The sequence below is a fragment of the Oncorhynchus keta genome, unplaced genomic scaffold, assembly GCF_023373465.1.
Source record: "Oncorhynchus keta strain PuntledgeMale-10-30-2019 unplaced genomic scaffold, Oket_V2 Un_contig_19972_pilon_pilon, whole genome shotgun sequence".
Taxonomy (NCBI): domain Eukaryota; kingdom Metazoa; phylum Chordata; class Actinopteri; order Salmoniformes; family Salmonidae; genus Oncorhynchus; species Oncorhynchus keta.
This window is the reverse complement of record NW_026281757.1, coordinates 62,549-73,552: the sequence shown is the minus strand read 5'-3', so window position 1 is coordinate 73,552 and position 11,004 is coordinate 62,549. Positions and strand designations below refer to the sequence as shown.

Genomic DNA, 11,004 nt, shown 5'->3' with positions numbered 1-11,004 from the left:
ATTATTATTCTACAATGTAGAAAATAGTAAAACATAAAGAACAACCCTGGAATGAGAAGGTGTGTCTAAACATTTGACTTGTACTCTACATGGTTACGTCATGCCAATAAAGCTAATTGAATTGAACTTAATTCAGAGATACATTTTATTTTATTTTTTTAACCTTTATTTAACGAGGCAAGTCAGTTAAGGACAAATTCTTATTTTCAATGACGGACTAGGAACAGTGGGGTTAACTGCCCTGTACCTTGTCAGCTCGGGGATTTGATCTAGCAACCTTTCGGTTACAAGTCCAACGCTCTAACCACTAGGCTACCTGCCGCCCCAGATACATACAGAGAGACAGAGAAAGAGATATATACAGAGAGACAGAGATAGAGAGAGATCAATCTCCAAGTTAACCCCTCTGCTTCTCTCTCCAAAGGGCCTTTTCATGCCTGTGCAGAGACAGAGATACATAGAGAGAGACAGAGAGACAGAGATACATACAGAGAGACAGAGATACATACAGACAGAGAGACAGAGAGATCAATGTCCAAGTTAACCCCTCTGCTTCTCTCTCCAAAGGGCCACTTCATGCCAGAGACAGAGAGCTTGTATTTCTACAGCCCCGTTTCTTCACAACAGGAAGAGAGGCTCTGTTGTGACTGCAGTGAGTGGCCCATTTCAAATCCACACATTTGGAGCTGGGTTAAACTGGAATGAAAGAGCTGAACCGACCAAAAGTGTCGCTTGTTTCTCAACCGTTGTTTACCGTCCATCCCCTAGTCTAAATAACTTTTAAAACGTCTTGTGGGAAACGTACACTTTCAACGAGGTGAGCTCACACGTTCCTGTGTCGTCCAGACAGCGACACACAGACAGCTGGACACACAGACAGCGACACACAGACAGCTGGACACACAGACAGCGACACACAGACAGCTGGACACGAGCGTGACATGTCATCATGACAGACGAGCATTACCCATAGAGAAACAACAGCATTTACATTCCACTGGGAGATGAGGGCTTTTAGCTGAGGATTAGCATCATTAGCATCTCAAACTACCTCAACATCATCTCAGAGGATTATCATCATTAGCATCTCAAACTACCTCAACATCATCTCAGAGGATTAATAATCATTAGCATCTCAAACTACCTCAATATCATATCAGAGGATTAATCATCATTATCATCTCAAACTACCTCAACATCATCTCAGAGGATTATCATCATTAGCATCTCAAACTACCTCAATATCATATCAGAGGATTAATCATCATTATCATCTCAACCTACCTCAACATCATCTCAGAGAATTATCATCATTAGCATCTCAAACTACCTCAACATCATCTCAGAGGATTAGACCCCAGGTCACCAGTCTACATCCTAAACTACCTCAATATCATAGAGGAGGATTAGACCCCAGATCACCAGTCTACATCCTAAACTACCTCAACATCATAGAGGAGGATTGGTCACCAGTCTACATCCTAAAATACCTCAATATCATAGAAGAGGATGAGACCCCAGGTCACCAGTCTACATCCTAAAATATCTCAATATCATAGAGGAGGATTAGACCCCAGGTCACCAGTCTACATCCTAAAATACCTCAATATCATAGAGGAGGATTAGACCCCAGGTCACCAGTCTACATCCTAAACTACCTCAATATCATCTCAGAGGATTAGACCCCAGGTCACCAGTCTACATCCTAAACTACCTCAACATCATAGAGGAGGATTAGACCCCAGGTCACCAGTCTACATCCTAAACTACCTCAATATCATAGAGGAGGATTAGACCCCAGGTCACCAGTCTACATCCTAAACTACCTCAACATCATCTCAGAGGATTAGACCCCAGGTCACCAGTCTACATCCTAAACTACCTCAACATCATAGAGGAGGATTAGACCCCAGGTCACCAGTCTACATCCTAAACTACCTAAAGATCATAGAGGAATGGACCCAGTCTACATCCTAAACTACCTCAATATCATAGAGGAGGATTAGACCCCAGGTCACCAGTCTACATCCTAAACTACCTCAACATCATCTCAGAGGATTAGACCCCAGGTCACCAGTCTACATCCTAAACTACCTCAACATCATAGAGGAGGATTAGACCCCAGGTCACCAGTCTACATCCTAAACTACCTAAAGATCATAGAGGAATGGACCCAGTCTACATCCTAAACTACCTCAATATCATAGAGGAGGATTAGACCCCAGGTCACCAGTCTACATCCTAAACTACCTCAACATCATCTCAGAGGATTAGACCCCAGGTCACCAGTCTACATCCTAAACTACCTCAACATCATAGAGGAGGATTAGACCCCAGGTCACCAGTCGACATCCTAAACTACCTCAACATCATAGCAGAGGATTAGACCCCAGGTCACCAGTCTACATCCTAAACTACCTCAATATCATAGAGGAGGATTAGACCCCAGGTCACCAGTCTACCTCAACATCATAGAGGAGGATTAGACCCCAGGTCACCAGTCGACATCCTAAACTACCTCAACATCATCTCAGAGGATTAGACCCCAGGTCACCAGTCTACATCCTAAACTACCTCAATATCATAGAGGAGGATTAGACCCCAGGTCACCAGTCTACATCCTAAACTACCTCAACATCATAGAGGAGGATTAGACCCCAGGTCACCAGTCTACATCCTAAACTACCTCATCATCATAGAGGAGGATTAGACTCCAGGTCACCAGTCTACATCCTAAACTACCTCAATATCATCTCAGAGGATTAGACCCCAGGTCACCAGTCTACATCCTAAACTACCTCAATATCATCTCAGAGGATTAGACCCCAGGTCACCAGTCTACATCCTAAACTACCTCAATATCATAGAGGAGGATTAGACCCCAGGTCACCAGTCTACATCCTAAACTACCTCAACATCATAGAGGAGGATTAGACCCCAGGTCACCAGTCTACATCCTAAACTACCTCAACATCATAGAGGAGGATTAGACCCCAGGTTACCAGTCTACATCCTAAACTACCTCAACATCATAGAGGAGGATTAGACCCCAGGTCACCAGTCTACATCCTAAACTACCTAAAGATCATAGAGGAATGGACCCAGTCTATATCCTAAACTACCTCATCATAGAGTAATGGTCCCAGCTCATCAGTCTACATTCTAAACTACCTCATCATCAGAGTAATGGTCCCAGCTCATCAGTCTACATCCTAAACTACCTCATCATCAGAGTAATGGTCCCAGCTCATCAGTCTACATCCTAAACTACCTCATCATCAGAGTAATGGTCCCAGCTCATCAGTCTACATCCTAAACTACCTCATCAGAGTAATGGACCCAGTCTACATTCTAAACTACCTCATCATCAGAGTAATGGTCCCAGCTCATCAGTCTACATCCTAAACTACCTCATCATCAGAGGAATGGTCCCAGCTCATCAGTCTACATCCTAAACTACCTCATCATCAGAGTAATGGACCCAGTCTACATTCTAAACTACCTCATCATCAGAGTAATGGTCCCAGCTCATCAGTCTACATCCTAAACTAGACCTCATCAGGTAATGGACCCAGTCTACATTCTAAACTACCTCATCATCAGAGTAATGGTCCCAGCTCATCAGTCTACATCCTAAACTACCTCATCATCAGAGGAATGGACCAGTCTACATTCTAAACTACCTCATCATCAGAGGAATGGACCCAGTCTACATCCTAAACTACCTCATCATATAATGGACCCAGTCTACATTCTAAACTACCTCATCATAGGTAATGGTCCCAGCTCATCAGTCTATATCCTAAACTACCTCATCATCAGAGGAATGGTCCCAGCTCATCAGTCTACATCCTAAACTACCTCATCAGAGTAATGGTCCCAGCTCATCAGTCTACATCCTAAACTACCTCATCATCAGAGTAATGGACCCAGCTCATCAGTCTACATCCTAAACTACCTCATCAGAGTAATGGTCCCAGCTCATCAGTCTACATCCTAAACTACCTCATCATCAGAGTAATGGTCCCAGCTCATCAGTCTACATTCTAAACTACCTCATCATCAGAGTAATGGTCCCAGCTCATCAGTCTACATCCTAAACTACCTCAGAGTAATGGTCCCAGCTCATCAGTCTACATCCTAAACTACCTCATCATCAGAGTAATGGTCCCAGCTCACCAGTCTATATCCTAAACTACCTCATCATCATAGAGTAATGGTCCCAGCTCATCAGTCTACATTCTAAACTACCTCATCATCATAGAGGAGGATTAGACTCCAGGTCACCAGTCTACATCCTAAACTACCTCAATATCATCTCAGAGGATTAGACCCCAGGTCACCAGTCTACATCCTAAACTACCTCAATATCATCTCAGAGGATTAGACCCCAGGTCACCAGTCTACATCCTAAACTACCTCAATATCATAGAGGAGGATTAGACCCCAGGTCACCAGTCTACATCCTAAACTACCTCAACATCATAGAGGAGGATTAGACCCCAGGTCACCAGTCTACATCCTAAACTACCTCAACATCATAGAGGAGGATTAGACCCCAGGTTACCAGTCTACATCCTAAACTACCTCAACATCATAGAGGAGGATTAGACCCCAGGTCACCAGTCTACATCCTAAACTACCTAAAGATCATAGAGGAATGGACCCAGTCTATATCCTAAACTACCTCATCATAGAGTAATGGTCCCAGCTCATCAGTCTACATTCTAAACTACCTCATCATCAGAGTAATGGTCCCAGCTCATCAGTCTACATCCTAAACTACCTCATCATCAGAGTAATGGTCCCAGCTCATCAGTCTACATCCTAAACTACCTCATCATCAGAGTAATGGTCCCAGCTCATCAGTCTACATCCTAAACTACCTCATCAGAGTAATGGACCCAGTCTACATTCTAAACTACCTCATCATCAGAGTAATGGTCCCAGCTCATCAGTCTACATCCTAAACTACCTCATCATCAGAGGAATGGTCCCAGCTCATCAGTCTACATCCTAAACTACCTCATCATCAGAGTAATGGACCCAGTCTACATTCTAAACTACCTCATCATCAGAGTAATGGTCCCAGCTCATCAGTCTACATCCTAAACTACCTCATCAGAGTAATGGACCCAGTCTACATTCTAAACTACCTCATCATCAGAGTAATGGTCCCAGCTCATCAGTCTACATCCTAAACTACCTCATCATCAGAGGAATGGTCCCACTCATCAGTCTACATTCTAAACTACCTCATCATCAGAGGAATGGACCCAGTCTACATCCTAAACTACCTCATCAGAGTAATGGACCCAGTCTACATTCTAAACTACCTCATCATAGAGTAATGGACCCAGCTCATCAGTCATATCTAAACTACCTCATCATCAGAGTAATGGTCCCAGCTCATCAGTCTACATCCTAAACTACCTCATCAGAGGAATGGTCCCAGCTCATCAGTCTACATCCTAAACTACCTCATCATCAGAGTAATGGACCCAGCTCATCAGTCTACATCCTAAACTACCTCATCAGAGTAATGGAGCTCCAGTCTACATCCTAAACTACCTCATCATCAGAGTAATGGTCCCAGCTCATCAGTCTACATTCTAAACTACCTCATCATCAGAGTAATGGTCCCAGCTCATCAGTCTACATCCTAAACTACCTCAGAGTAATGGTCCCAGCTCATCAGTCTACATCCTAAACTACCTCATCATCAGAGTAATGGTCCCAGCTCATCAGTCTATATCCTAAACTACCTCATCATCAGAGTAATGGTCCCAGCTCATCAGTCTACATTCTAAACTACCTCATCATCAGAGTAATGGTCCCAGCTCATCAGTCTACATCCTAAACTACCTCATCATCAGAGTAATGGTCCCAGCTCATCAGTCTACATCCTAAACTACCTCATCATCAGAGTAATGGACCCAGTCTCACATTCTAAATCTACCTCATCATCAGAGTAATGGTCCCAGCTCATCAGTCTACATCCTAAACTACCTCATCATCAGAGGAATGGTCCCAGCTCATCAGTCTACATCCTAAACTACCTCATCATCAGAGTAATGGACCCAGTATACATCCTAAACTACCTCATCATCAGAGTAATGGTCCCAGCTCATCAGTCTACATCCTAAACTACCATCAGAGTAATGGACCCAGTCTACATTCTAAACTACCTCATCATCAGAGTAATGGTCCCAGCTCATCAGTCTACATCCTAAACTACCTCATCATCAGAGGAATGGACCCAGTCTACATTCTAAACTACCTCATCATCAGAGTAATGGTCCCAGCTCATCAGTCTACATCCTAAACTACCTCATCAGAGGAATGGACCCAGTCTACATTCTAAACTACCTCATCATCAGAGGAATGGACCCACTACATCATCAGAGTAATGGACCCAGTCTACATTCTAAACTACCTCATCATAGAGTAATGGTCCCAGTCTACATTCTAAACTACCTCATCATCAGAGTAATGGTCCCAGTCTACATTCTAAACTACCTCATCATAGAGTAATGGTCCCAGCTCATCAGTCTATATCCTAAACTACCTCATCATAGAGTAATGGACCCAGTCTACATTCTAAACTACCTCATCAGAGTAATGGTCCCAGCTCTCAGTCATCCTAAACTACCTCATCATCAGAGTAATGGTCCCAGCTCATCATTCTAAATTCTAAACTACCTCATCATAGAGTAATGGTCCCAGCTCATCAGTCTATATCTAAACTACCTCATCATAGAGTAATGGACCCAGTCTACATTCTAAACTACCTCATCAGAGTAATGGTCCCAGCTCATCAGTCTATATCCTAAACTACCTCATCATCAGAGTAATGGTCCCAGCTCATCAGTCTACATCCTAAACTACCTCATCAGAGTAATGGTCCCAGCTCATCAGTCTACATCCTAAACTACCTCATCAGAGTAATGGTCCCAGCTCATCAGTCTACATCCTAAACTACCTCATCATCAGAGTAATGGTCCCAGCTCATCAGTCTACATTCCTAAACTACCTCATCAGAGTAATGGTCCCAGCTCATCAGTCTACATCCTAAACTACCTCATCATCAGAGTAATGGTCCCAGCTCATCAGTCTACATTCCTAAACTACCTCATCATCAGAGTAATGGTCCCAGCTCATCAGTCTACATCCTAAACTACCTCATCATCAGAGTAATGGACCCAGCTGATCAGTCTACATCCTAAACTACCTCATCAACAGAGGAATGGACCCAGTCTACATTCTAAACTACCTCATCATCAGAGTAATGGACCCAGCTCATCAGTCTATATCCTGAACTACCTCATCAGAGTAATGGACCCAGCTCCCTCTTTATCTCTGGTCCCCACAGGCTGTTGGATTCCCCTCCCCCTCTTTATCTCGGTCCCCACAGGCTGTTGGATTCTGTCCCCTCCCCCCTCTTTCTCTCTGGTCCCCACAGGCTGTTGGATTCTGTCCCTCCCCCCTCTTTCTCTCTGGTCCCCACAGGCTGTTGGATTCTCCCCTCCCCCCCCTCTTTTTCTCTGGTCCCCACAGGCTGTTGGATTCCCCCTTCCCCTCTTTCTCTCTGGTCCCCACAGGCTGTTGGATTCTGTCCCCTCCCCCCTCTTTCTCTCTGGTCCCCACAGGCTGTTGGATTCTCCCCCTCCCCCCTCTTTCTCTCTGGTCCCCACAGGCTGTTGGATTCTCCCCCTCCCCCCTCTTTCTCTCTGGTCCCCACAGGCTGTTGGATTCTCCCCCCCCCCTCTTTCTCTCTGGTCCCCACAGGCTGTTGGATTCTGTCCCCTCCCCCTCTTTCTCTCTGGTCCCCACAGGCTGTTGGATTCTCCCCCTCCCCCCTCTTTCTCTCTGGTCCCCACAGGCTGTTGGATTCTCCCCCTCCCCCCTCTTTCTCTCTGGTCCCCACAGGCTGTTGGATTCTCCCCCTCCCCCCTCTTTATCTCTGGTCCCCACAGGCTGTTGGATTCTCCCCTCCTTCTCTCTGGTCCCCACAGGCTGTTGATTCTCCCCTCCCCCTCTTTCTCTCTGGTCCCCACAGGCTGTTGGATTCTCCCCCTCCCCCTCTTTATCTCTGGTCCCCACAGGCTGTTGGATTCTCCCCTCCCCCTCTTTATCTCTGGTCCCCACAGGCTGTTGGATTCTCCCCTCCCCTCTTTCTCTCTGGTCCCCACAGGCTGTTGGATTCTCCCCTCCCCCTCTTTCTCTCTGGTCCCCACAGGCTGTTGGATTCTCCCCTCCCCCTCTTTATCTCTGGTCCCCACAGGCTGTTGGATTCTCCCCCCCCCCCCTCTTTCTCTCTGGTCCCCACAGGCTGTTGGATTCCCCCCCCCCTCTTTATCTCTGGTCCCCACAGGCTGTTGGATTCTTCCCCCCTTTCTCTCTGGTCCCCACAGGCTGTTGGATTCTCCCTCCCCCTCTTTATCTCTGGTCCCCACAGGCTGTTGGATTCTCCCCTCCCCCTCTCTTTCTCTCTGGTCCCCACAGGCTGTTGGATTCCCCCTCCCCCTCTTTCTCTCTGGTCCCCACAGGCTGTTGGATTCCCCCTCCCCCTCTTTATCTCTGGTCCCCACAGGCTGTTGGATTCTCCCTCCTCCTCCCTTTATCTCCCCCCACCTCTGCCTCCCCACCCCACTTAAAACCCCATTCCCTCTTCTGAGGCTGCTGCTTGCCCCCTGTACTCCCCCTCTCCCTCCCTCCAACCTCTGCCTCTCCAGCCCCAACCCCAATCCCTCCAGCCCCAACCTCAACCCCTCCCCAGCCCCAACCTCAGCCCCTCCAGCCCCAACCTCAACCCCTCCAGCCCCAACCTCAATCCCTCCAGCCCCAACCTCAATCCCTCCAGCCCCAACCTCAACCCTCCAGCCCCAACCTCAATCCCTCCAGCCCCAACCTCAATCCCTCCAGCCCCAACCTCAATCCCTCCAGCCCCAACCTCAATCCCTCCAGCCCCAACCTCAATCCTCCAGCCCCAACCTCAGCCCTCCAGCCCACTGACATTAGAAGCTCGGAAGCCGCGTGGAGCTTGAAAGGACTCCAGGAGCATTACTCCTACACCACAGTCCTCCAGGAGCATTACACCTACACCACAGTCCTCCAGGAGCATTACTCCTACACCACAGTCCTCCAGGAGCATTACTCCTATACCTCAGTCCTCCAGGAGCATTACTCCTACACCTCAGTCCTCCAGGAGCATTACTCCTACACCTCAGTCCTCCAGGAGCATTACTCCTACACCACAGTCCTCCAGGAGCATTACTCCTACACCACAGTCCTCCAGGAGCATTACTCCTACACCACAGTCCTCCAGGAGCATTACTCTACACCACAGTCCTCCAGGAGCATTACTCCTACACCACAGTCCTCCAGGAGCATTACTCCTACACCACAGTCCTCCAGGAGCATTACTCCTACACCACAGTCCTCCAGGAGCATTACTCCTACACCACAGTCCTCCAGGAGCATTACTCCTACACCACAGTCCTCCAGGAGCATTACTCCTACACCTCAGTCCTCCAGGAGCATTACTCCTACACCACAGTCCTCCAGGAGCATTACTCCTACACCACAGTCCTCCAGGGAGCATTACTCCTACACCACAGTCCTCCAGGAGCATTACTCCTACACCACAGTCCTCCAGGAGCATTACTCTACACCACAGTCCTCCAGGAGCATTACTTCTACACCTCAGTCCTCCAGGAGCATTACTCCTACACCACAGTCCTCCAGGAGCATTACTCCTACACCACAGTCCTCCAGGAGCATTACTCCTACACCTCAGTCCTCCAGGAGCATTACTCCTAGTCCTCCAGGAGCATTACTCCTACAGTCCTCCAGGAGCATTACTCCTACACCACAGTCCTCCAGGAGCATTACTCCTACACCACAGTCCTCCAGGAGCATTACTCCTACACCACAATCCTCCAGGAGCATTACTCCTACACCTCAGTCCTCCAGGAGCATTACTCCTACACCACAGTCCTCCAGGAGCATTACTCCTACACCACAGTCCTCCAGGAGCATTACTCCTACACCACAGTCCTCCAGGAGCATTACTCCTACCACAGTCCTCCAGGAGCATTACTCCTACACCACAGTCCTCCAGGAGCATTACTCCTACACCACAGTCCTCCAGGAGCATTACTCCTACACCACAGTCCTCCAGGAGCATTACTCCTACACCACAGTCCTCCAGGAGCATTACTCCTACACCACAGTCCTCCAGGAGCATTACTCCTACACCACAGTCCTCCAGGAGCATTACTCCTACACCTCAGTCCTCCAGGAGCATTACTCCTACACCTCAGTCCTCCAGGAGCATTACTCCTACACCTCAGTCTTCCAGGAGCATTACTCCTACACCACAGTCCTCCAGGAGCATTACTCCTACACCACAGTCCTCCAGGAGCATTACTCCTACACCACAGTCCTCCAGGAGCATTACTCCTACACCTCAGTCCTCCAGGAGCATTACTCCTACACCACAGTCCTCCAGGAGCATTACTCCTACACCACAGTCCTCCAGGAGCATTACTCCTACACCACAGCATTTTACTCATACACCACAGCATTACACTCCTACATTACTTCTAACCCTAACCCCTCTTTCCAACAGTATTCTAACCCCTCTATCCAACAGTATTCTCACCCCTCTATCAACAGTATTCTCACCCCCTCTATCCAACAGTATTCTTCCCTCTATCAACAGTATTCTAGCCCCTCTATCAGCAGTGTTCTAACCCCCTCTATCCAACAATGTTCTAACCTCCTCTCTCCAACAGTATTCTAAACTCCCTCTAACAAAGTGTTCTAACCCTCCTGACCAGCAGTATTCTAACCCTTCTAACCAGCAGTATTCTAACCCCTCTATCCAAAGTATTCTAACCCCCTCTAGCCAACAGTATTCTAACCCCTCTATCAACAATATTCTAACTCCCTCTATCCAACAGTATTCTAACCCCTCTATCCAACAGTATTCTAACCCCT

At 47.4% G+C, this 11,004-nt stretch overlaps 2 long non-coding RNA genes across 6 annotated transcripts; both read right to left on the bottom strand.

Annotated features, from left to right (window-relative positions):
• Positions 1-3,776: 3,776 nt before the first annotated feature.
• LOC127920592 (uncharacterized) lies at positions 3,777-5,742 on the bottom strand. 2 transcript variants are annotated; one of them, XR_008106685.1, is made up of 4 exons: positions 5,716-5,742; positions 5,118-5,156; positions 4,688-4,736; positions 3,777-3,811 (listed from the first exon to the last, which is right to left on the bottom strand). It is a non-coding gene; the product is annotated as an uncharacterized LOC127920592 (long non-coding RNA). The 2 variants fall into 2 exon arrangements; XR_008106686.1 differs by lacking the exon at positions 5,118-5,156 and adding an exon at positions 4,887-4,925.
• A 3,422-nt stretch (positions 5,743-9,164) lies between these two features.
• Positions 9,165-10,593, bottom strand: LOC127920591 (uncharacterized). 4 transcript variants are annotated; one of them, XR_008106682.1, is made up of 4 exons: positions 10,381-10,593; positions 10,111-10,350; positions 9,345-9,524; positions 9,165-9,225 (listed from the first exon to the last, which is right to left on the bottom strand). It is a non-coding gene; the product is annotated as an uncharacterized LOC127920591 (long non-coding RNA). The 4 variants fall into 4 exon arrangements; XR_008106681.1 differs by having other exon boundaries at positions 10,111-10,320; XR_008106684.1 differs by having other exon boundaries at positions 10,141-10,320.
• Between the last annotated feature and the right edge of the window lie 411 nt (positions 10,594-11,004).